This window comes from Ipomoea nil, unplaced genomic scaffold (assembly GCF_001879475.1).
Source record: "Ipomoea nil cultivar Tokyo-kokei standard unplaced genomic scaffold, Asagao_1.1 scaffold0211, whole genome shotgun sequence".
NCBI lineage: Eukaryota > Viridiplantae > Streptophyta > Magnoliopsida > Solanales > Convolvulaceae > Ipomoea > Ipomoea nil.
Window position 1 is genome coordinate 615547 of NW_017616639.1, and position 24919 is coordinate 640465.

A 24919-nucleotide genomic window follows, 5' to 3' on the forward strand; every position below is an offset into this window, starting at 1 on the left:
CGGGACGGAATGGGGCGGGGCGGGAATTATACTCCCCATCTCCGTCCTCAACAAAAAATTAAAAATAGTCCCTATCTACGTTCCCGCGGAGAATTTAGCGGGGACGAAAAATTCCGTCCTCATCAATTTTTAGTCAAAATATTAGATTAAAGTTGATTTAAATTTTATAAAACTAAAAGTTTAAGTAAAATTTATATATATATATATATATATATATATATATATATATATATATTTATTTATTTATTTATTTATTTTAAAGTATAATAATTATTCCATATATGTTAGGTTTCACATCACTTCTATAATAAAGAATAGTTTTCAATAGTTCGGGTTGTCGGGTTAGCCCTTTTAATTTCGGGCTAGCCCTATCGGGTATCGGGTTAATCGGTTTCGGGCTCGTCGGGCTAATGTGTTTTATCGGGCTAGCCCGTTCGGGCCATAGCCCTGTCGGTTTCGATTTTTTTCGGGTTGGCCCATCGGGTTCAGGCTAAATTGGCATCCCTAGACTGGGGCACATCACCACTTTGGCCAGCCACTGAGGGTTTTCAACTTCACGGATGTGTTTGGCCGCCATCAACATTTCGACTTCCTTCTTCACAAACTCCCTCATTTCCGTGGAGAGATACCTTTTCTTCCGCACGATTGGCTTGTAGGTAGGATCAACAACTAGTCGGTGGGTGATTATCAGCCGTCGACTCCCAACATGTCTTTTGGTCCCCAAGCGAAGTGGACTCGGTACTCTCTTAAGACTTGTATCACCGCCTTCCTTAGTTTGTCAAACAATCCGAATCCGATTCTCACACGTTTTTCAGGGTGGTCGGAATCGATTCCGACTTTTTCCAACTCGATTGCTGGTTCAGGTCACTCTATCAGCCTTTCCTCTTTCTCGGTCCATCCGGTAATGGTGTGGACTCTCATATCAATTCGATCAATCTTTCAGCATGCCTGATAGTAACAGTCGCGGGTCGCCCACTGGTCGCCTAGTACGACTCCGACTTTACTCGGGTCTTGAATTTCATACACAAGTGTTGCAATGAGATCAAAGCACCGAGGTCTTCCAATCCGGGCCTCTCGAGTATCATATTTTGTGCACAGGAGAGGTTGACTACTACGAACTCCATTTTCATCTTTCTAGTATGCGGGTGGGTACCCAGCTCAACCGTCAATTTTATGGAACCTTCTGACTTAATGGAATTGCCCGTGAATCCATTAAGGGAGTCTTGACCGGCTTCAAAACGTCCCATGACAAGCCCAATTTGTTGAATGCCTCCAAATACAGGATGTTTACGCTGCTCCCTATGTCTACTAGCACTCGTCACATGATTGTGCCGCTCACATCCATAGCTATCACAAGCGCGTTCCGGTGAAGACCGGCTTCTAAAGGCAGGTCTTCCATCGATGAACGTGATCGGCTCTCTACAAATCTTTGTCGAGCTACTCTCTCAATCATAAATCGTGCCGACATACAACTGTCGGGCCCATGCCTTCTTAGAGTTGGCCGAGTTTCCCTGTTCGGGTGCACCAACGATTATATTAATGACCGGTTTGTGTCTCCAGTTAGCCTCTTCCTCTTCTTTAGAGGCGGGCCGCTTGCCTCCATCTCAACCGATGTCACTCGATCGGCTAGTCTCTCCTCTCTGCCAAGGAAGTCATCTGCGACACTGGTTGGAGGTGGGTGGGGAACATCTTTGGATTATATTATGGCCTCCATTTCCTATTTCAAGTATGCACACTCAGTCGAGTGTGTATATGTCCTAGGCAATCAGCAATACTTGCTCGACTCAACTCTTGCAGCCAGTGTCTCTAGTCGTTCGCATGGCCACACCGACGGTTGTGGGGGCAAAGCTACTTTAACTTTTATAATTTCCTGATATGGGACGGGTTGGTAGGCGTGTGCACCCAATCTTTCAGGGTTCCTTCCCGAGTCGTTCTGCCTGGTTGGCGTCCTATTGAACCTTCCTCCCTTTGTCTCGTCAACATGTGGCTTTTGGGTTTGGACGACCTTTCCTACTCTTGTTTCTGTTTGACTGTATCTTCCATATCCATGTGCCGAATAGCTCGCTGGATGGCCTGAGCGTACGATTCTGGCCACTCGGTATGGAGGCTAGTGAACAACTTACCCAACCTTAGCGACTTGATGAATAACGTTAGCAATGTTCTATCGTCTAGATCCTCAACCGCCTGAGCTTCCTTCTGGCATCTGATCAAATAGTCTCTCAATGACTCAGTCACACCCTACTTTACCTCATCAAAATACAAGAAATTTCTCTTGGGTCGGATGTTGGCCGCATAATTTGATAGAAAGAGCTCGGTTAACTCTTGGAAACTTCTGACCGATCGAGCCCGCAAGGCCAGGAACCATCTCTGTGTCGAGCCGTTAGTGTGGTGAAGAACGTCCTACATATCAACGGTTCTTCCGCGCCAACTACTTGCATCCGGTCTTGAAAACTGATAAGATGTTCCTTGAGATCACCTGTGCCATCATAAACGCCATGCTCGGGCATCTTAAATTTTGTCGGCACCTTATAAGCCAATATTTCAAGCGTAAAAGGCGAGGCGGGTAACAAGCTGCGCATGCTGGACGTCTTTCTTTCCAACTTCTCTCTAAAGTCCCGAACCTCCTGGGCGAGGTCGGCCACTTCCACTCTAACCTGACCAGGACCTATTGGGAACTCGGTGCTGCTCTCGAATACCGAGTAAGCCTTTGGTGTGCAGCCTCCCTTCGTTCTCGCCTATTTCTAGGTTCTTGCAGTTCCTCTCCCCTCGGCTCTCCATTAATGAGGCTGACCTCCAAGGGCGGGACCTGGTCGCCAAACCTATCCAAGGCTAAACGATGGGTAGCGGCGGGGCCCAACCTTGAGCGAATGGGAGAATGTTGAAATGTACCGATGTGACAACCTAAAAATAATTTTCCTAAATTCCTTTTTTATAAAATTCCAAAATAGTCCTTTTTACTCTTCCAAAATTTTATTTCGAAAACGATGTTTGAATTAAATATTTTGAACCGAGTTTTTGAATAAATTCAACACCGAGATTTATTCCATTTCGAAAATCCTAAATTTCGGTTACATTTATGTACCCAGTTTTGACCCGAAAAGTCAATCTGAGTGAAATCGAAAAAGAACATGTGAAACCTAAACCAAGTGTTTTAACTAGAAAACATCTTATAGAAAATCTATTTTTGATCCCAAGTTATCCAAAATTCACTTTTTAGACCTTGGTCCATAATACAAGGTGAACCAAGAGCCTTGTGATTCTTTGTTAGAAGCCAAGCAAAAAATTACTTCTTTACCCTCCACCAATCATTGGTGATCAACCTAGGGTTTTGCACCCTATATATTCATCACTTTTCACCTTGTTTTTCCTGATCTCCTTCTTTGGCCTCTCCACTCTTGAGCTCTGTAGACAAAGAAGCATTGCAGTAAGTTTTCCCCAAGCTCATCTCATCCATTGATTCATCTTTTCTCCTAATTTTCATCTTCTTTACTTTAATCTCCGAGGTTCCTTCCTTGTATGTTGTTTGTGTGGTTTGTTTGAGGAGTCTAGGAAGTGGAAATGGTGGAAGTTGAGTAGAGATGAAGTAGAAATCCACACAAGAAGAAGAAGAAGCTAAGGTATAAACCATGGACTCCCAAACTACATTTTCAGACTTTGTTATCTGCTATATGGTGAAATAGTGGTGTAGAAATGCTAGATAGATGTTGTGGTTGAGCTATTTGTGTGTTGTAGATCATCTATGATTGATTTATTATGTTTTAGAAGTGTTGGTTTTGCATTGGTTTGTGTTACAGGGAAGAAGGAGGTGCCTGATGCACACAGATGGTGCACCAGATCACCCAACGGTGCTAGCCAACGGACCATGGCATGGTCCGTTGGCCAGCCCCGTTGAGAGACGGATTATGGCAACGAACCAAAGTGCATTATTGGCTCTAAGTAAGCCTAAGTTCTATTTCAAAAACATATATCTATTTTGGAAAATCATTATCTATTTGCATTGAGAAGTTACATGATATTTGATTTCCAAAGTTGTGAGAAAGTGAAGTTGATTGAGAATATTTGTGCATGAGTTTGCAGAAGTAGAGTTTGTGGCTTGAGATATATCTATATATTATCTATTGTGAGGAAAATAGTATTTTGCAGGACCGTTAGGACTATATCCTTTCGGGAGAAAAGAGAAAGAAGGAAAGTTTGAGAAATGTATCGGACATTGTGAACCGAAAGAGATTTTAGAAGTAACAAGGTCGATATTTCCGCGTTACTAGGTTGGAGACTTCTCGCCGGGCTTGGAATCCTAGTTAGGGGGTGTGCACACTGAAAGTACGATACCTGATTCCACAGAGAAAGAAAGATTTATTAAAGAACCACCAGCACCGGTTCTATGAGCGAGTTGAGTATGTGGCCGGCTAGGTCCATTCACGATTTGTGAAGTCCTACCTCCCCACGAGTTAGAGGTTCCATTGTTACGGATGTGGCGGCTACACGAGATTGCACTGTTTGCTAGGGCTTCGTTGCGGCAGAGTACCTGCCTTGCCCAAGAAGAAAAATGAGAATGTTTGAGAAATTTGAGAAAGAGGAAAGAAAGCGAGTCAAGAGACTCAAGAGAAAGAAGAGAAAAGCGAGTCTATGTGACTCAACAGAAACCTCCACAGAAAAAGAATTTTTTTTTTTTTATGAGAGAAAGTATATCTATATACTTATACTTATAGCATCATGATGTACGGGAAAGAGATGGTGAGTAACAGGTGTAAATTGTCGTTCCGCAAGGGATTGGGACTATGGCACGTACTTGAGTGACAACTAGAATTCTAGGCACCAAAGTATTGGAACCCACAAGAATCCAAGCAAATTCAAATTCATGGTTGGGTAAAGTTAATAATTAAAGGCTAAAAATCTAGTTAAGACAATGCAATTTAAACACAAGTAAACACAATGATAAAAGATGGGCTCAAATTAGGGGATGTTTCCTTCTAGATGCTTTAACAACTTAGGGATTAGGAGAGAACATCAACCAAGGGAACACAAGGGCAAAGCACATAAAAATCCTAGCTTAAAGCCATTTTCATAAGCTAATAAACAAGGATTAGAGCAAGGATTGCCCCACTTTCATGGTGTATCAAATCCTAGCTCTTAAAGCACATAAGCTTTTAGGCCCCCAATTCTTCCCTATTTTCATAGAAAGAAAATGGGTTTAGAGAAAGGAGAGGCTTAAATTCTTCCCCCAACTTTCATTGTGAAGAAAAACTATCCAAAAGCAAGTTAATAAGAGTTACGTACCAAATATTAACAAGATTCATCATAAATCCTTCACAAACAAATGAACCCTAGGTTAGATATCTTCCCCCTTATGAAATAATCACCTATTTAGCATCTAGGTTGGCAATATCACCCTAATCCGAGCCCAAAAACGGACTACTCACACTTCATAAGCATAAATAACAACAAAGCACAAGAAAATATCATAAACATTGCACAAGAGCTTTAAAAGAAGAGTAAGAAGCTTCTCTATTGAAGATGAAGAAATTGTGGTTGAATCCCACTCCAATCCGCGTTTACAAGCTTGCTAGATGAGTTAGAGATGTAATACTAGACTAGTCTAAGCTAAGGAAGTCTAAGGAAATGAAGAGAAAATGAGTTCTAGCTATCTAGGGTTCTAACTTACTCCAAAAATCCAAGAAAATCGCATAAATATTTTACAGAGCACAGAGGTACTACCTTAGGGATGGCCATCCCTGAGGCAGTACGATTTAATCTTGGTTCACTGGAAAGGGCGTACGGGCATACGTATGGGCGTACGGCAGGGCGTACGCCACCTGCTTCTTTTTTGAGATCTTGGATGGGCTGACGGATGGGCGTACGCAAGGGGGTACGAGGCTGCTGAAAATTCTTAAATGCATTCCAAACTCTTTGATTGATCTCTTGGTCCCAAAATTGCTCGTATCTTCCCACAAATCATTGAATTCCTCACTTGTTGTGAATGATTGTACCTTGAAATAAAACCAACATAACTTAGTCACAATTCACACAAGTTTTTAGGATATTCACAAATAAAAAGGGTTCAAGAAGGGGTAAAAATATAGACAAAAATGCACTTATCACATCACATCTTTTATTGTTACATGACTTGCATGATTGGATTTAGGATTTGATGAGAAGTATGATACTTTGTTGTTGATTGTTGTGTTGGTATGATAGCTTTGAGATTGATTGTTGTTTAGCATGAAAGCATGAGATTGTTTGTTATGTTATTTAGTATCTCTTTATCTATCAATTGAAGCATGAGTATGGTGTTTGAGTTGAGTACTAGTGAATGAAAGCATGATTTCTTGATGACTAGGTTGCAAGCATATAGAGTTGATTATGAGTTTGTTGAGAATGTTGTTTAAGTGTTGAAATGTTTGAGATTATGCGTGCTTGCCAAATGATTTTCAAATCTATATTCTATAGTACTTTACAGGGTTGAGTGGTTTTATACTTAGCATTAATTTGCTAACGGGTTTATTTGCTACTTATTTTTTTTTATAACCCCTTTCAGGTGGGCCCTGTGTTTGCGCACACACGAGTAGTTTTAGTGCGTAGACTTTGAGTTGGTAGATCCTAGATAGACTCTACTTTAGACTTGTGATGTTTAGTTACAGTTATTGAACTTGATGTTAGTTGTTTGACTGTTGGAAACTTAGTTTGATCTTTTGTTTGTGCTGGACACCGGGGTTGTACCCCAAGTTTTAAGGTTGTTAATGAAGTTTGACTTGAGTTAGTTATTTTTTATTTTTTAGCCTGTGCAGTCACCGTGGGTGGTGACTGTGGCGGTAACACCCGTTGTTTGGTTTTGATTGAATTAAGTTATTAATCTTACTTTTAATTTCTTGTTTAGCTTACCTTGTTAAGTTAAGTTTCGGGATTTAAATTAAGAAAAAGTGGGGTGTTACAACCGACCTATCACGATCCACTCTTTTGGGTTGAGGGGGCGGAATCCCCACCGCCTGCTAAACAGGAGGGGTAGGGACGCCTATTGGAGCCGTCCCGGCTCGTAGGCTGAGCTTTTGCTCATAAAGATCTAATGCTCCGTTCAATACCTCAGTGAAAGGCCAGTCGGCGCTGGTGGCGGGGCTGGTGGCGCATTGTCAGCCGATTCCTCGTGAGGCGGAGTGTCATCTAGACGGGCATTGACGGTTAGATTGCGAGAGTTATGACGGCTGAGCTGTTCCCGTAAGTCTCGCCCTTGCGATACTCAATCTTGGCCAGTGACAACCTGGGTTCTCCTCGTTCTTGCCATCTTCTAATCTCAAACTTTTGCTTGATAGGGCTACACGGCCTTTCGTATCGATCCCCACAGACGGTGCGAATGTTGGTTTTATTTACTATCGGGGCAGTGAAACGGCGGGCTAACACCACCGGAAAAATAAATGCTATAGCCGGAAAAGAAAAGCTTTGTATTCTCGTCATCTCGTGTATATATGAAAAGCTTAACCCCTTTTTAGGGTTCACAATGGTGTATTTATAATAGAATTCTAGGTTCTAATCTAGACAAGTTCATATTGCCATAAATACATTTGATCTCCTTTCCTATTATTGCCGATTCCCTTTCCTAAATTCAGCTGATCTCTTTCCCTTATTGTCCGTCGTATCGCACAAAATCCGCCGACTAGATCGCTTGACGGCACTGCCATACTTCAGGAATTGGTTCGAATCCCTCCGGGAATCGGCCACTATATCTCTCGGCCAACCATTCTAACCAGACGCTCGGCACGCCTTTTAGGAGACTCCCCACCTTTGCCCCTGCAGCTGAGCCTTCGCCCCCGACTGCGCATTGCTCTCGGTCGCCCTCTGGGCCGGAGCCTGATGTTATCACATCTGTGCTTGTTTTTATAGTTATTTTAAATCATTCGGTAATTAAGTTCTTTAATTTTGCTTATTTAATACATGTTTTCCTTGCTATTCTCATTAGAATATGGTTCTACACCAGTTTTGAATGTTTTACAATGTTTGTTAGTGTTTTTGAACCATTGTAGGTCAAAATTATGAGCAAGGGAAGTCCTAGGACAAAATTGGAGTCAAAAGTGGATCAAAAGACCGAAGAGTTGTAATTCCCGTCAAATTTGGCGACAACTTAGTACTTTGATCATATCTCATGCTAGGAATGTCCGATTCAGGTGATTCTTGTGGAATTGGAAAGAAGACTCGAATGGCTACAACCTATGACTCAGCAGAAAACTCGACGCGTCGAAAATTTCCAGTAACATTTCATCTCGCACAGATTGGCGGCAGTTTAGTATTTTGATCATATCTCATGCAACGAATGTCCGATTGAGGTGATTCTTGCGCCATTGGAATGAAGACTCGAAGGGCTACAACTCTTATAAAGACATCAAAGTCTAAATAATAAGAGAAAAGGGTCAAAATAAGCTTGCAAAATGTACCTATTGCACTAGGTGCGATTTTTAGAAACTTCCTAATTTAAAATGGCAATATTCCAAAGCAAGATGGCTACAATAATTGACTAATCATTCCAAAGGTAAACTTCCTAAATTAAATTAGGAAAATTCCTATTCCTTTCTAGCTTTGTATCAACTATAAAATCCCACATTCCTCAACCCTAATGAATTATGGTTGTTTAGAGTAAATAATTAGGATAGATAATTTACAATTGACAGTTTCGAATTCAGAGATTCTTGGAGACAAGAAGGAGAGAAATCAGGAGCCACAAGTTGTCTTGGAAAGCAAGAAGAAGACTAGGGAGATTTGGGAAATTCTCTGGTTAATTCTTGTATTCTTTTGATGATTTGTAATTCTTTATTTATATTTGCTATGTATAATTTAGCCATGCTTGGCTAAATTCTTTAGAGATTCTTGGGTAAAAGTGTTTATGAACCTATGTGCCTGAGCTCTCAGTTTCTTTAATATATTATTATTTGAGTTTAATACTTGTGTTGCAATCGTGATAATATTGTTTGATGCTTGTAATTAATGGCCATAGTTACTAGCTTCATAGCCATGTTTGTGTCACCAATGGGAGTTGGGGCATAAATTAGGGCACACACGATTGCACCTAATGGTTGGACCTTGGGAAAGGAGAATTTATTGGGAGAATCTTATTCTAGATTGTTGTGCATCGAGAGATGGTAGTAATTGAGAATAATTGAATGCTGATCTTCGATCTTATCGGGTGTTTAAGCCACGGGAGTGGAAATTCACTAGTGGTAGAAATTACGAGAGTAATTCTGTTCTACTTTGCATTCTCATACAAGTCTTAATTCCAAACTAAATATTACAAACGTTAATTGGCACTAGGTGATTAAATACTTGAATCCCATGAATCTCATCTTCTCTCTTATTGTTTTCAAAATCCTGAACCTCTGTTTTATTTTATTTATTTTATGCCTATCAATCATCTAAGTAATTGTTAGGATTAGCTCTAATAAATAAGTTAGTAACTAGTGCTTGATACAACCACTTCCCTGTGGATCGATAACTCGTACTCCGAGAATTATTTGTTTGCAAATATACTACGCATCAAATTGTTGCCGTTGCCGGGGAGGTGACGTTTCTAGTATTAACATTAGTGAAATCTTTATTCTAGGAGACTAGTTCATTTTTATTTTTTATTTTATTTTATTTTGCTAACCCATAACGAGTTCCTTGTTTTCAGTGTGATTTATTTTATGGATGGATATGAATTTCAATGAACCATGCCCCAATTCTACCCTCCTTCTCATGGTTATGAGATGAGTTGGAATACGAATCAGGAATATGGAGAGATGGAACAACAATTCCCTTTCTCAAATTTTGCCAACTCTAGTCAAGGATATTTTCAAGAAAGCTGATATCAAACTTTACAACCCCAATGGTGCTCATTTTGTGGTGGGAATCACTTTGAGGAAAATTGTTACATGCTCAACCCCACTAACCATGTTTCTCTACAACCCACTCAAGGATTTTGTGCCAACATGAGTCAAGCCACTTATCAAAGATGTACACCACCTACTCCACAACCTTTATGGTGCATGATATGTGGTGGACCTCGTGAGGCGGAAAATTGCTTTATCATGGATCCCAATTACAAGTATCAAGGGCGAGCTCAAGAATCTCTATACCAAGAGTTTCAACGAGATTGCCAACCACTTGACCAAACAATTGAGATGAGGTCCATATAGACCAAGTTAATGCAATTGTGCTCGAAATATATGGAGCGACAAGCTGGAATGGATCGCATGATAGCTCAAATGGATCACATGATTGCTCGAACGAAAGATTTGCTAATTCAAGAGCCACTTCAAGATTCATTTAATGGAGAGGTTCTAGAAGAGTTGTTCTTGCCGAATGAAGGTCATGAGGTTGAGAGAAATAAAAAGGATGATGAGAATCTTAGAAAGGAAGATGAAGAAATATTTGATGAATGCATTGAGATGGGACACCAAGTTGGGAGGAAAATGTAGAGTTGCAAGGTAATGGTAGCAAGGAACATATAGAGAGTTGCCCATTAGATGAGGAAGTTTTTAATGGAGCACATGATTTGAATGAGGATGTCTCACCTGTAACACCCCAGATTTTCAAGACTTTTAAAACTTATATAATAAAGATAGAATCTCATTAAATCCAAAATACGATACAAAGAGTACGGGGTGCTATGCCACACTCGAGCTAGAGAACTCGGGTGCACAGGCTAAATTCTAAAACCTCAATCAGTATCAATGCTAAATCATGGCACGCAGGCCGAAAGGGAAAACTATCTAAGCTATGCCCCAAGCTTCTAGCGCGCTTCAGTGATCTACTCGTCTGTGCCTGAAAGCCAAATATATCTGTTCAGAGAGAGATGCTGGTAACCCACTCCAACGCGTTGAAATACAATACATATAGATATATATAGATATACGAAAACCATTTTGAACATGAAGATATATCCTACGAACTCTAGCTTTTAAAACAGGGATAGACTCAACAGATAGAGCTAAGCACAGACAGCAGTTATACCAACATATATAGTTACAAACAGGCAAGACATGTAAAGATAAGCATAATTAATGATCATAACCCAACATATACGATTCCCAGTGTAAATCCCATAGTCACATCCCCAAGATACTCATAACAGCAACTCATCCGTATTTCATCACATAGCACACTTTGTTGGCGCCACAGGACCAATCGCATGCCCATAAATGAGGGTCAGCGCATATAGCTCTGACACGGCCCCGCAGCACCCTGCCCCGTATCGCAACACAGAGGGGTCGATCGCAACCGACCGATGAACCGCAGCTCATCATAGTTTGATCGCAACCAAACAGTGGACCGCAGCCCAAGAGTATGTCATCTGACCACAGCCAGGAAATATGAACCGCAGCTCATGTAGAAACGTTTGATCGCAACCAAACGGTGGACCGCAGCCCAAGAGTGTAAATCTGACCGCAGCCAGCTTCTGAACCGCAGCTCAGGAATAACCAATCCGAACGCAACCGAATTGGGGTATCATGCACACATAACACATAGCAAGCACATGCAACCCACATTAACACATTGGGAAGGGGAGAAAATGTATAACAAAACCTATGCGTGATCCTTCACATACTAAGAATAATCCTAAGGGGTTCATACTTCTTTCACCTAGGTCAACGGGATACCAATTCAACTAGCATGCAATATATAAGACTCATACAACCTACGAACGGTACCCGAAATATCAAACTAGACATAGGCACGATAGACGGAGTCCGTTGGGACGCCACGGGGGTCGGGGGAACATCAAACGGGAAGGCCAAAATCCCAAATTGGGGTGCAAACCAGCGGGTAGCCGGTGGGTGAGGGTTCACCCGCCGGCTGCCCGCCGGCGGCAGCTATTCCGGGCAGCGGGTACCCGGCGGGCAGCTGCCCGCTGCCGGCGTTGCCCAAGAAGGCCGCGGGTAGGTGCCGGGTCCCCTACCCCCACCTACCCCCCACTGACTCTTTTTCACCAAAAACGCCCCGGGAACCTTTGTGGAACCCGAAACCATGCTTAGACACTTTCAAACGCAATTGATAACACACGTAGACAATTAACGGATCAAAGATCGAGAAACATATAGCACATAACCTATCATGCTTTCCTAAACATAATCAACACCCAATCATGCGAATTCCCACCCAATATACCAAGAATAATTCCATGCGATACAACCTAGGGTTCTAATCATTTTTAAATCAACAAGGACACAATTCATCTTCTAATATCAAGATTCGGTAAGAATATCACATAAACATCAAGAACATCCTACAATCATCAAGAACATCATATAATCATCAAGAACACCATAATCATCAAGAATCTTTCATCACCAAGATCACCCATGGAATCATCCCATCAATCATCAATAATAATATCACAAATCATCAATACACAATAATATGGGGAAATCCTAAGAGGGGAATCATAGCTATGAAAATAGGTTTTGTTGAGACATGGGTTACCTCTTAGTCTTAATTAATTCCTTGGCTATGAAGGGTTTTTCTTGAAGCTTTCTTCTTTCTTGATTTCTCCTAGGGGAATTCTTGGAACTTCTTGTGTGGTGAGGGATTATTGTGGTGGGGGGTTCTAAGTGCCACTTAAGTCCCCTATTTATATATTTAGGAGTCCTAATTGAGAACTAATATTATAGGCTTGCTAATTCTATTCCTTTTGGGACTAAGGATTGGGTTTAGGGATAAGGGCCCATGGACTATGGTGGGCCTTTCCTAATTAATTATTGTGATTTAATTCTTTCTCTTAGGTGATTAATTAAATGATTTAATTGGTTTTAGGGATCGTAACACGGGGTGTTACACTCTCCCCACCTTAACAGGAAGCTTCGTCCCCGAAGCTTGGTCCTTGTCGAGTGACTTCTTCTTAGCTACCTGCTGTGAAAAGTTCGGGGTAGCGTTCCTTCATTGTGTCCTTGAGTTCCCATGTTGCTTCCTCGGTCTCATGGTTGGTCCAAAGGACTTTCACCATTTCTATGGCTCGACGTCGGGTGGTTCTTGTCTTGGTGTCCAGGATTCTCACGGGTTTTTCTTCGTATACTAGTGACTCGTCGAGGTCCACGATCTCGGGTTGAAGCACGTGGCTTGGGTCGTGCACGTATTTCTTTAGCTGGGGTATGTGGAATACGTTGTGTACTCGTTCTAGTTCAACGGGTAGAGCGAGGTGATAGGCTAGGTTCCCAACTCTTTCTATGATTTCATAGGGGCCGATAAATCGTGGGCTGAGTTTCCCTTTTCTTCCGAATCTCATTACCCCCAGTTGGTGCACATGATTTGAATGAGGATGTCTCACCAATGGAGAACACTTCCCTTGTAGAGAACTTTAGAGAAATTTTGAATTTGGGAGGCATTGGAGTTCTTAAGGATGATGGCACACATTTGCCTATCTATATATCCAATGATTCCCAATACTTGCTGGTTCATGTGGATGATCCGAGACTCTCATTACTTGTTGAACAAGAGAGTGTTGAAAATAAAGGAAAAGAGAATGGAGGCATAATTCTAGATTCGGGCGAATGTGGTTCCTTACATGATGACATGAAGGGTTCGAGCTTAAGAGAGTTTATAAATGGACATCACTTGAAGAAATACTTGGAAGATAAAATTGATGGAAAGAAGGGGATCTTTCTTCTCCAATCACTTGATGGCTAGAGAGGTAACATTGAGCTAACGACGTTAAATTTAGCGCTTCATGGGAGGCACCCCATGTTATCTTTTATTACTTTCCCTATTTATTTATTGCTTTCTAGTTTTGTCTTATTTAGTTTTATTGCTTTCTAGTTCGTGATTATTTTATTGATTCTTAGTTTTCTCTTTTCTCTTGTTCTCCTTTTCTTTTATTTTGCATCAGGGACGATGCAAATTTTTAAGTGTGAGGGAGGAGTCATTAATTTGGGGATTTTTTTAAAATTTTAAAATTTTTTGCTTTTGCTTGAATGACTCATATGATATTTTTAGGGAATAAGTTACTTATCTTAGCATGCAATTGCAATTACTCTCTCTTGTTTGTTAGTGGTTTGTTTTAGTGGTGCTTGCTGCATCTCAATTTGTGATGGATGATTTGAGGTGTAACACATAATTGATCTATTCCCTTGCCAATAGCTTTGTTAACCACTTAATAATCTTGATCTTGTGTGTTATGCATTGCTAGTGAAGGCTTATGTGAGATTCCGGTCATGGGTGTTTTGCTAGAACTTGCCTCATTACTCCCTAAGTGATGTGTAAGTTTTGCATGTTTTGAAGTGATTTAGGCCATTTTTGTTTAACCATAGCCTTTAAACCTGTCCCTATATATATTTTTATCCTTTGTGTCCCCATTGTGCCTTTTGTTTGTTTAAATAAGTGCTAAGCACTTATCCCCTCATTGTAATTGTTTTTCTTTGATTTACCCCCATTATTATAACCCTTAGCCCTTGGCCAAATATTTCCCTTCCACCCTTTGAGAGAATGAAACTTTTATCTTTATTATTTCTGTAAGAAGAGTTTTATGGAGTTGTGCCAAAAAGCAGCTGATATTAAAAATGTTCAAGTGTGAAGGAATTGAAAGATTGGATTGAAATTGTCTTGCAGTATTCAAAAGAAATCCAAAGAAAAGAATGAAAAAAAAAAAAGATTGAAAGTTTTTGAGTGCGGATCCCCACTTTACCAAAAGAGTTGCTAAGTTCTTAAAAAGAATTTGCTCCTTGGAAGTTTTTGAGTTTGGATCCTCACTTTACCAAAAGAGTTGCTAAGTTCTTAAAAGAAATTTGCTCCTTGAAATTATAATTATCTCATCTCTTCCAAATTTTGAAAAGTTTAGATAAATTGTGACATTCTCTCTTTTTGATTAATTTTTCCATACCACTTCTTTGTTAGCCATCACCCGTAGCCCCATTACAAGCTTAATAAAGTCCTGTTTGATCTTAACTTGCATTCTTAGATTTGATCTAGGGAGTAAGAAGGGCAAGCCTATGGGATCTCATTCATGAGTCGTGTCTTGCATAATCTCAACTGAGTACTTGTGACAACTTGATCCTCACATACTTTAAATTCTTGGTGCTTGGTTATTGGCTTGGAAATGGGTCTCTTATGTGCCAAACTAATTTGATTCTTGAAGCTTGTTGTTTTGTAGCAAGTTGGTTGGTGGTTTGAAAGGTTGTGCAAGAGAGAGCATGAGTAATTTGTATGTTTTGACTTATGATTTTATTCCTTGGTTTTGATTGAGGACAAGCAAATGCTTAAGTGTGAGGGTGGTGATGTTATCACATCTGTGCTTGTTTTTATAGTTATTTTAAATCATCTCGGTAATTAAGTTCTTTAATTTTGCTTATTTAATACATGTTTTCCTTGCTATTCTCATTAGAATATGGTTCTACACTTGTTTTGAATGTTTTACGGTGTTTGTTAGTGTTTTTGAACCATTGTAGGTCAAAATTATGAGCAAGGGAAGTCCTAGGACAAAATTGGAGTCAAAAGTGGATCAAAAGACCGAAGAGTTGTAATTTTCGTTGAATTCGGCGACAGCTTAGTACTTTGATCATATCTCATGCTAGGAATGTCCGATTCAGGTGGTTCTTGTGCCATTGGAAAGAAGACTCGAAGGGCTACAACCTATGACTCAGCAAAAACTCGACGCGTCGAAAATTTCCAGTAACATTTCATCTCGCACAGATTGGCGGCAGTTTAGTTTTTGATCATATCTCATGCAACGAATGTCCGATTGAGGTGATTCTTGCGCCATTGGAAAGAAGACTCGAAGGGATACAACTCTTATGAAGACATCAAACTCTAAATAATAAGAGAAAAGGGTCAAAATAAGCTTGCAAAACGTAGCTATTGCACTGGGTGCGATTTTTAGAAACTTCCTAATTTAAAATGACAATATTCCAAAGCAAGATGGCTACAATAATTGCCTAATCATTCCAAAGCTAAACTTCCTAAATTAAATTAGGAAAATTCCTATTCCTTTCTAGCTTTGTATCAACTATAAAATCCCACATTCCTCAACCCTAATGAAGTATGGTAGTTTAGAGTAAATAATTAGAATAGATAATTTACAATTGATAGTTTAGAATTCAGAGATTCTTGGAGACAAGGAGAGAAATCAAGAGCCACAAGTTGTCTTGGAAAGCAAGAAGAAGACTAGGGAGATTTGAGAAAATCGTCTGGTTAATTCTTGTATTCTTTTGATGATTTGTAATTCTTTATTTATATTTGCTAGAGTAAAAGACATTTTTGGTCCTAGACTTATAGTGGCTTGGACAATTTTAGTCCTTTATAAAAAAAATTTGCCATTTTATGGACAGAGTTATTGTGGCGAGGACATTTTTGGTCCTCCGTCTATATTTCTGTTAGATAACCGTATGAGAGAGGGGCAATTACGTCAATTTAGGCTATCTCCTTCTACCTATTATATCTATGTGTGTTTGGCGGCTTCGATTGTCCTTCTATCTATTTGATTAGTAACCTGTTTGGCGGCTTCAATTCTCCGGCAATTTCTTCGTACAACTGCAACTTGGACTCTCCGACTCCTTCGAAATATGACCGAGAAGAAAACAAAACACACATAGATATAATAGATAGAAGGAGATAGCCTAAATTGATGTAATTACCCCTCTCTCAAACGGTTATCTAACAGAAATATAGACGGAGGACCAAAAATGTCCTCGCCACAATAACTCTGTCCATAAAATGGCAAATTTTTTTATAAAGGACTAAAATTGTCCAAGCCACTATAAATTTAGGACTAAAAATGTCTTTTACTCTATTTGCTATGTATAATTTAGTCATGCTTGGCTAAATTCTTTAGAGATTCTTGGGTAAAAGTGTTTATGAACCTAAGCGCCTGAGCTCTTAGTTTCTTTAATATATTATTATTTGGGTTTAATACTTGTGTTGCAATCGTAATAATATTGTTTGATGCTTGTAATTAATGGCCATAGTTACTAGCTTCATAGCCATGTTTGTGTCACCAATGGGAGTTGAGGCATAAATTACGGCACACACGATTGCACCTAATGGTTGGACTTTGGGAAAGGAGAATTTATTGGGGGAATCTTATACTAGATTGTTGCGCATCGGGAGATGGTAGTAATTGGGAATAATTGAATGCTGATCTTCGATCTTATAGGGTGTTTAAGCCACGGGAGTGGAAATTCACTAGGGGTAGAAAATACGGGAGTAATTCTGTTCCACTTTGCATTCCATACAAGTCTTAATTCCAAACTAAATATTACAAACGTTAATTGGCACTAGGTGATTAAATACTTGAATCCCATGAATCTCATTTTCTCTCTTATTGTTTTCAAAATCCTGAACCTCTGTTTTATTTTATTTATTTTATGCCAATCAATCATCTAAGTAATTGTTAGGATTAGCTCTAATGAATAAGTTAGTAACTAGTGCTTGATACAACCACTTCCCTGTGGATCGATAACTCGTACTCCGAAAATTATTTGTTTGCAAATATACTACGCATCAGAACCCCTAAGGTCCCGATTGTCCGGATAGGTCTCAGAGGGATCCCGTTCGGCTCTTTCTCCTGTTGACTGACTACATTCACTTATACGCCGACTGCGATCAAGCTAAGCGACCTCGATGCTCGGTTCCAACCGACTGTCCATATCACCTTCGTCCGATGCAGCTACACGATCAAGCTAACCTATTCTCGTGCTTACCTCCGGTCTCATTTAATGTGTGACCGACCCGAAATGTATTAGGCTGGTTTTACCCCATCATTAATAAAAACAAACATAATTCTTCACAAATAATCACCATTTGCTTTCCTGTTACATAAACACAACAACAATCAATTAAATGACCGAATTGGCTACAAATTATCATGAACAATTAGCAAAACACCAAAGAAATACAAGAAAATTAAAAAGTAATACCCTGATGATCTGATCATCAATTACTGCATATATATATATATATATATATATATATATATATATATATATATATATATATATATATATATATATATAGATCAAATTAAATACTTACCACTATATATATATCAAAAGCTAGTAGTGAAGAGACAACTTTATTTCCAGTAGTTAGCAGCCAACCCATTTTTCAATGACATAATACTAAATGCGACTCTCCTAGCCGCCGCCCAACACCCTTGATCTAAACACAGAATTAGTAGAGAGCAGGAATGGCAGGGCAATTCTCCTTTGGCAAAAGCTATACATATGCAATTCAATTAATATGATTTCCATATTACTGAATGCAAAGTATATCTGCCAAAGGAGAAATGCACTGTTATTCTTCTCTACAAGGAGACTAAACTTAAAACACCTTACCTAAAATCATAAACTCATATCACTAAACTATAAGACGTTTGACATTATAGGAAGCTCGACCAGAAAAGATTGTGTACGTTGAGCTGTTTGAGCCGAGTATGATGGTTAGGCAGGGCAGCTTATAAGCAGAAGAGTATTCGCACATTTGGGTTGGATATCCAACCTTTTATTGCAAATGAATAAACCACCGATCGGTATATGCCAAGCACAATGCCCTATTCTAGACCACTGAACAAGTCTTTATGTGCAGGTAATGGAGCTTTCCTTGTACCTTTCTTGTTGCTGCTAGCTAGCCATGGTCCCCCATCTTTCCCATATGTGGTTTAAGGTTTAATGTGCGTGCGTGCATGCATAATTTCACTCAAACATGCTTCTTAATAGTCTTCATAGATGTTGGGTGGAGACTCGGAGAGCAGAGTCTCTGTCATTAAAACATGGCATTAACTACTAGCTAGCCAAGTATAAAGAAATACAATTAGTTGCCTTATTTTTGGTCACGGGTTCGAATCCCATTGAAAGTATTCTCTGCAATGTAAACACTACTAGCTATAGCGTTTGAATAATGGTAAGTGTTTGATCTAATTATTAGGAATGTTTGGTAATTAATTGTTAGCTGATTGGGTTAGTGAGTTTGACTAGTTGATAACATTAGCTGATTGTAGAAAAATGTTTGGTAAATTATCTAGTAGTCGATAGCTGATTACATGCAAAATGACTTTCTTAAAAAGCTTAGCAGTTTTTTGAATTTTAACATTTTGGAGCAATAAGTTGTTACAAAAAAAGTTAATTAATAAAACACTCATATTAATTTTTTAATCAAGTCAAACAGTCACTACTGGAAATTCTGAAATTTCCGACCACCCGAAAGTGATCTTAAATCAAGTTGAAAGCCTTGTTACCGACCACTTTTGGTATCCGGAAAAACCTTTGCTGCTATTTCCGACCACTTTTTGCTTTCAACTTGATTTAAGATCACTTTCAGGTGGTCAAAAATTCCATAATTTCCAGTAGTGAGTTAATCGTGGTTAAATAAGTCAAAATTGACTGATAAGTTAACTATGTTTCCAATCAGGGTCATTTTATTATTAGCCATATAATTGACCAATTAGGTTGTACATACGAGGTTGCAAAAGCTACAAAGCTTGCTTGTTGTGATGTTATCGCTACTTGCGAAAGCAACTACTCTGTAGCATATGCCATGGACTATTCCAACTGTGCATGTTAGATATTTGGATTCACTTTTTCCCCCTATTTTATTTTTTGACATACATATTTCAGACAGAAAAAAAAACGTAATAATACATGTACTTAAGAAATTTATCCCTTTTTATGTAATTAAAAAGTCAATATATGAGATTTAATTAATTGGTTCAGTTGCATCAATTCAAAAAACTAATCTAACTTAATTGCATCAATTAACAAGTCATTATTAGCTTCACTTCAAATCTTCAATCATACAATATTTTTTTCCACATATTACATCAAAATCTGCATCCTACGAGATAAAATTAATTCAACCAAGTTTTTTACTGGACCTGTTTGAAGGACAACTCTTCCAAAGATGTTGCATTGCTGCATACACACATAAATTCAAACTTACATCATCACGCTCCTAAGCGAGTAATAAAGATGACACTTTTTTTTTTTCCTAAAGAGTTTTAAAAACTTTGTTCAAGAAATCAACCTCATCAGCTCCCAATTCCCTCGATTAATTAAAGCAAATGCATGGGAGACAAATTTAATACTCTGTATTCATTTTTCAAAAGATATGTTGCACTTGACTTTATCTTCATTAAATATTCTTCACTTTGGGTTAACTGGTTAAGGACTATTTATTGAAGTTTAGCGAATGTGGGAGACTAGGGCATGAACTTAGGGTTATATATATATATATATATATATATATATATATATATATATATATATATATGGCCCACAGCCCGTGCGACCGGGTTTTTGTGGGCAAGGCTCGTTAGGCCCGCTCTTTCTTCGCGGGTCATCTTTTTTGTGACCCTAACACACCCTATCGCGGGGCACAATCGTTATATCGTGGACCGCGGTAAAAAACGGCGCCATTTCTTTAAGTAAAGAAACGGTGTGTCGTTAACTGTAACGGCATGTGTATTTTTTGTGTATTAATTACCAATTGAAACTACAGTGTATCTAAACTGACACTGTCTCACGTATTATTTTTATATTATCAAGTGAAACTGCAATTGAAATGAAATGAAACTGTAGTTGTATTGAAATGAAACTGCAGTGTATACAAAATGAAACTGAATAACAATTTCACATATTTGAGTGTATATTACCCAGCGAAAGTGTAGTTATATCAAAATGATATTGTAGTTGTGTTGAAATAAAACTACAATGTATTTAAAATTAAATTGAATGACATTTCACATATTTGAGTATATATTGTGCAATAAAGCTGTAGTTATATCGAAATAATCATGTAGTTGTGTTTTAATGAAACTATAGTGTATATAAAAAAAAAATTAAATAACATTTTCACATATTTGAGTGTATAAATATTGAATGAAACTGTAATTATATCGAAATGAAACTGTAGTTGTGTTGAACTGAAACTGCAGTGTATACAAAATGAAACTGAATAACAGAGTTACTTTTTGCGGAACGGCAAAAAATAGTTGCCGTTTCTTTCATTAAATAAAACGACGTCGTTTTGAAGCGCAGTGCATAATCAATTATGCACCGTGGTTCACGGTATAATTGAGTGAGGGCCCGCCCGCAAACTTTGGTCCACTTTGACAGCCTCATGTGTGAGTGGTTAAGCTTTTGCAGCTTGTTCATGGAACAAACAAGCTAGCTAGGGTACAGACATTATTCCTTAGGCCAGCCAGTAAAATGAGTATATGCGTCCAAATATGCTCTTTCACATTTAAACTGCAGAGTTTTCTGTTCCATCACTATAAATAGTTTTAGAATACCTGACACTGTTCATAAATGGAGTGAATAGAAGAGCATTATATTATATTAAGGTATGGATGTATTACTGGGCTGATCTTCTTTGGCAGTTGGTCAACTAACTTGGTCTCACTGCCAAAGAAGATTTGCCCCGCAATTCACCTCATACTATCTCTCACTTCCTTAATTTACTAGAATTACTCCTAACATTTTTCTATGTTTATGTGTTATGTGTTTTTGTGTGTATCATGAGGTACCACCTACTTCTTGTTGTTTGGATTTTCTATTCGTTTTTTTTAAGACAACATATGTCATGTGTTTACTGAATAGTTATGCTGTGCATCTGTATGCACCATGCATGGTGCATACAGATGCAAAAACGACGTCGTTTTATTAAAAACGCGCGTCTCCCCTTTAAAAAAAAATTCAGGTTCGATTCCTAGTAACAACATTATTTTGTTCATTCATTATGGAATTTTAGTTCATGGATTATGGAATTATAGTTCATCGATTATGGAACTATAGTTCATCGATTCTGGAATTATAGTTCATCGATTCTGAAATTTTAGTTCATAGATTCTGGAATTTTAGTTCATTCATTCTGAAAATTTTAGTTCATAGATTAGATTATGGAATTATCGTTCATCAATTATGGAATTATAGTTCATCGATTATGGAATTATAGTTCATCGATTATGGAATTATAGTTTCGAACCTAATTTTTTTTTTTTTAAGGGGAGACGCGCGTTTTATAAAAACGACGTCGTTTTTGCATCCGTATGCACCATGCTTGGTGCATACGGATGCACAGCATAATTTGCCGTGTTTACTGGTTTTGCTAGACTATCAGCTAAGAAGTCTACATTTTTTTGTGTCATAAATATTGTTGGAAACTTATAAATATAAAATTGATCCAATTTTTTTATTTTTTTTATTTTTTTTATTTTTTATTTTTTTACCATCGATGAAACCTGGTAGGTGGCTGAGATTCACTTTTTACCATAGGAGGTTGTTCTCATTTTAACCTACCAACATACACACAAACACAAAGAGAAGATAAGATGAGAACTAAGTAGTCCCATGAGAATGTACAGAATGAAATTTAAGGAAAAATGTTGTGACATTTCTATAATTACGTACGAAGATGTCTCTCGTAACATGACACTTGATAATGCGTTCGTGGATAATTATTAACAATACCCTCAAGATTTATAATAGTGCACTCGATCACGTGTGTTCACTATTAGTTATCCACATATGCATTACAAAGCGTTTTCAAATGCACCGTTATAATTATGGAATTAGCGTACCACTACATTTTTTTCATTTTTCTTTAATTTTCAACTGTTGATTGATCATTTTAGATGGACAAATGCTTATTAGGACTCTATATATTTCAGTATTAGGACGCATTTGAGTCACATTATGACTCCCTAGCTATCCTAGTGTCCCTATCATTCTTCTTGTATATATTCTTCAGTCTGTACAGTTGTAATTACTGATTATTGAATACAATTTCATACAGTCCTCATCATGCTCACAGAGCTACTAATTTTTATTGAAATACGGCCTTGAATATTATTATTTCAATTCCATATGAATGATAATTAGCTAGCTTTATCAATTTTTAACTTAGTTTTCAGCTAATTAAATTTGTCAAACCAATGTCCAAAAATTACCAAAAATCTTGTAGTCTAGCAGGATTTATGGATTTAGTACTCTATATATTAGACATATCAAGATTACTATATATTTGTTTTCTATTACACAAGTGACACAACCTCGATTTTCCACGTAAATTGGATATTAGAGAGGATATAGTTATTTATAACAATTGGTCAGTGTATCTGTCTTTTTTTTTTTTGTTTTTTTTTTTTTTAAATGTATGCCAAAGAAATTTAAAGGATACACAGTTAATTAAGGAGAGGATGTGCCAAGACTATTCTATTTTGTGCTTTCAATTCAAAATTCTCTTTTCATCACATGTCAACTTCATATCTGATTTTTGCCATTTCAACCATCAAGAAAAGAGGATGCAACATAAAATGATGTCAACATAGCATATATGCTATGCATGTTGTCATCTCCCACAAACACATAAATATTATATTATAGTTAATATATGTGATTATATATTATATATTATTCATGTGATAAGGTAATAGACAAATAGCAAACTCAATTTGTATATTCAAAGGTATAGTATCACCGCATTTAATTCTAAAGTTTAGTGCTAAGGCACTTTCAATCTCTCCATTAATGACCGATTCTATAAAAAAAATTGTTACGTACTCTTGATCTTTAAATATCCTAGTCGATCATGACTAATATTGAAATTTCATATCTTTAATCTCCTCTTCTTTCCTCCTAAATTTTGATAAACTCATTAAAAGATTGATCAAAAATGTTATATTATCGGAAAGTCGAAGGCTAAAAGTAGTGATATTTATAATCTAAGAACTGAATTTGCTATTACCTTATTATTTGAGAATTACAAGTGCAATTTTTTAAAAAATAGGATGATTATTAGTTTTTTTTTTTTAAATCATGATTATAAGTTGGTTAGTTAAGTGATTACTTTGATTTACAGGAAAGCCTACAGCTGTTACTTGTAAGTGCACGTACTGTGGGTGAATCCCGCCCAATTGCGACCTTAGCTAATAAAGGATTATAAGGAGGTAAACCAATTTAGGTTACTATAAATAATTCGTTCAAACCGATAGAGTCAATAAACAATTCACAGAAAAAGTTAAGTTATTAATATTAAATATTAAAATGGTAAAAATATGTCGATCGTACCAACACAAAAATAGACAAGACAGGAACATTTGAAAATTTATCATGCAACTTTTAATAAAGCAAGAAAAAGCGGCAATATTCCCATAGCAATAGCTTTCAGCCTTTAACCATGGAGGTTAGCTTCCTCTATATTTTTTTTATTTTTATTTTTGAAAATAAAAAGGCTTCCTCTATATTAATTTTTATATAGTTTCTTTTAAATTCTTGCACAAACCTAGCTAATTTTGCACACAATATGGCTTAAGCCTTAAAGAGTTTAAAGCATATATATGATGAGTATATGCACATGTACTGATGTATATTATGTCTCGGACAGGAAGAAACTAATATATATATATATATATATATATATATATATATATATATATATATATATATATATATATATATATATATATATATATTAGGCAAAAGTGCTAAATAGGCCTATGTACTAACATTGATTGTTCATCTAGCACCATGAATTCAAATATGGTCCATCTAGACTATTATATTCCCAATTATTTTTCATCTAGCATTTTTAGCAAGTTTCTAACAAGTAACCCATCTAATTTGCTTACATGGAAAAATAAAATAAAAACAAAATGCTAACATGTAATTTTTTTCATATAACTTGCTGTTTTGTAACTTTTTTCGGTAGAAAAATTCAAAATTTTGTTTTTTTTTTTTTTTTTTTTTTTACGTATTTCCAGATTATGTTGATTTTTTATATGGCTTGAAAGATTTCAACTCCTCATCTGTTGCGAGTGTTGAGTGTGAAAACTGTTAGGAACATTTTATTAGGATTTTGATGATACCAATGTAATGTAGAAAAGTAGACCCCTAACCATTAGCTTTTTCAATCGCTGCTTTCGTCCTAGACAAGAGTTGCCATAACTCCTCAGTAATTCGTGTTAAGCTAGACAAACACAAGA

The 24919-nt window shown here is 37.6% G+C and overlaps 1 long non-coding RNA gene across 1 annotated transcript; it reads left to right on the forward strand.

Moving 5' to 3' along the window:
- Positions 1-2504: 2504 nt before the first annotated feature.
- Positions 2505-24564, forward strand: LOC109192562. The gene is made up of 3 exons (XR_002056122.1): positions 2505-2517; positions 16819-16824; positions 24413-24564. It is a non-coding gene; the product is annotated as an uncharacterized LOC109192562 (long non-coding RNA).
- Positions 24565-24919: the final 355 nt, after the last annotated feature.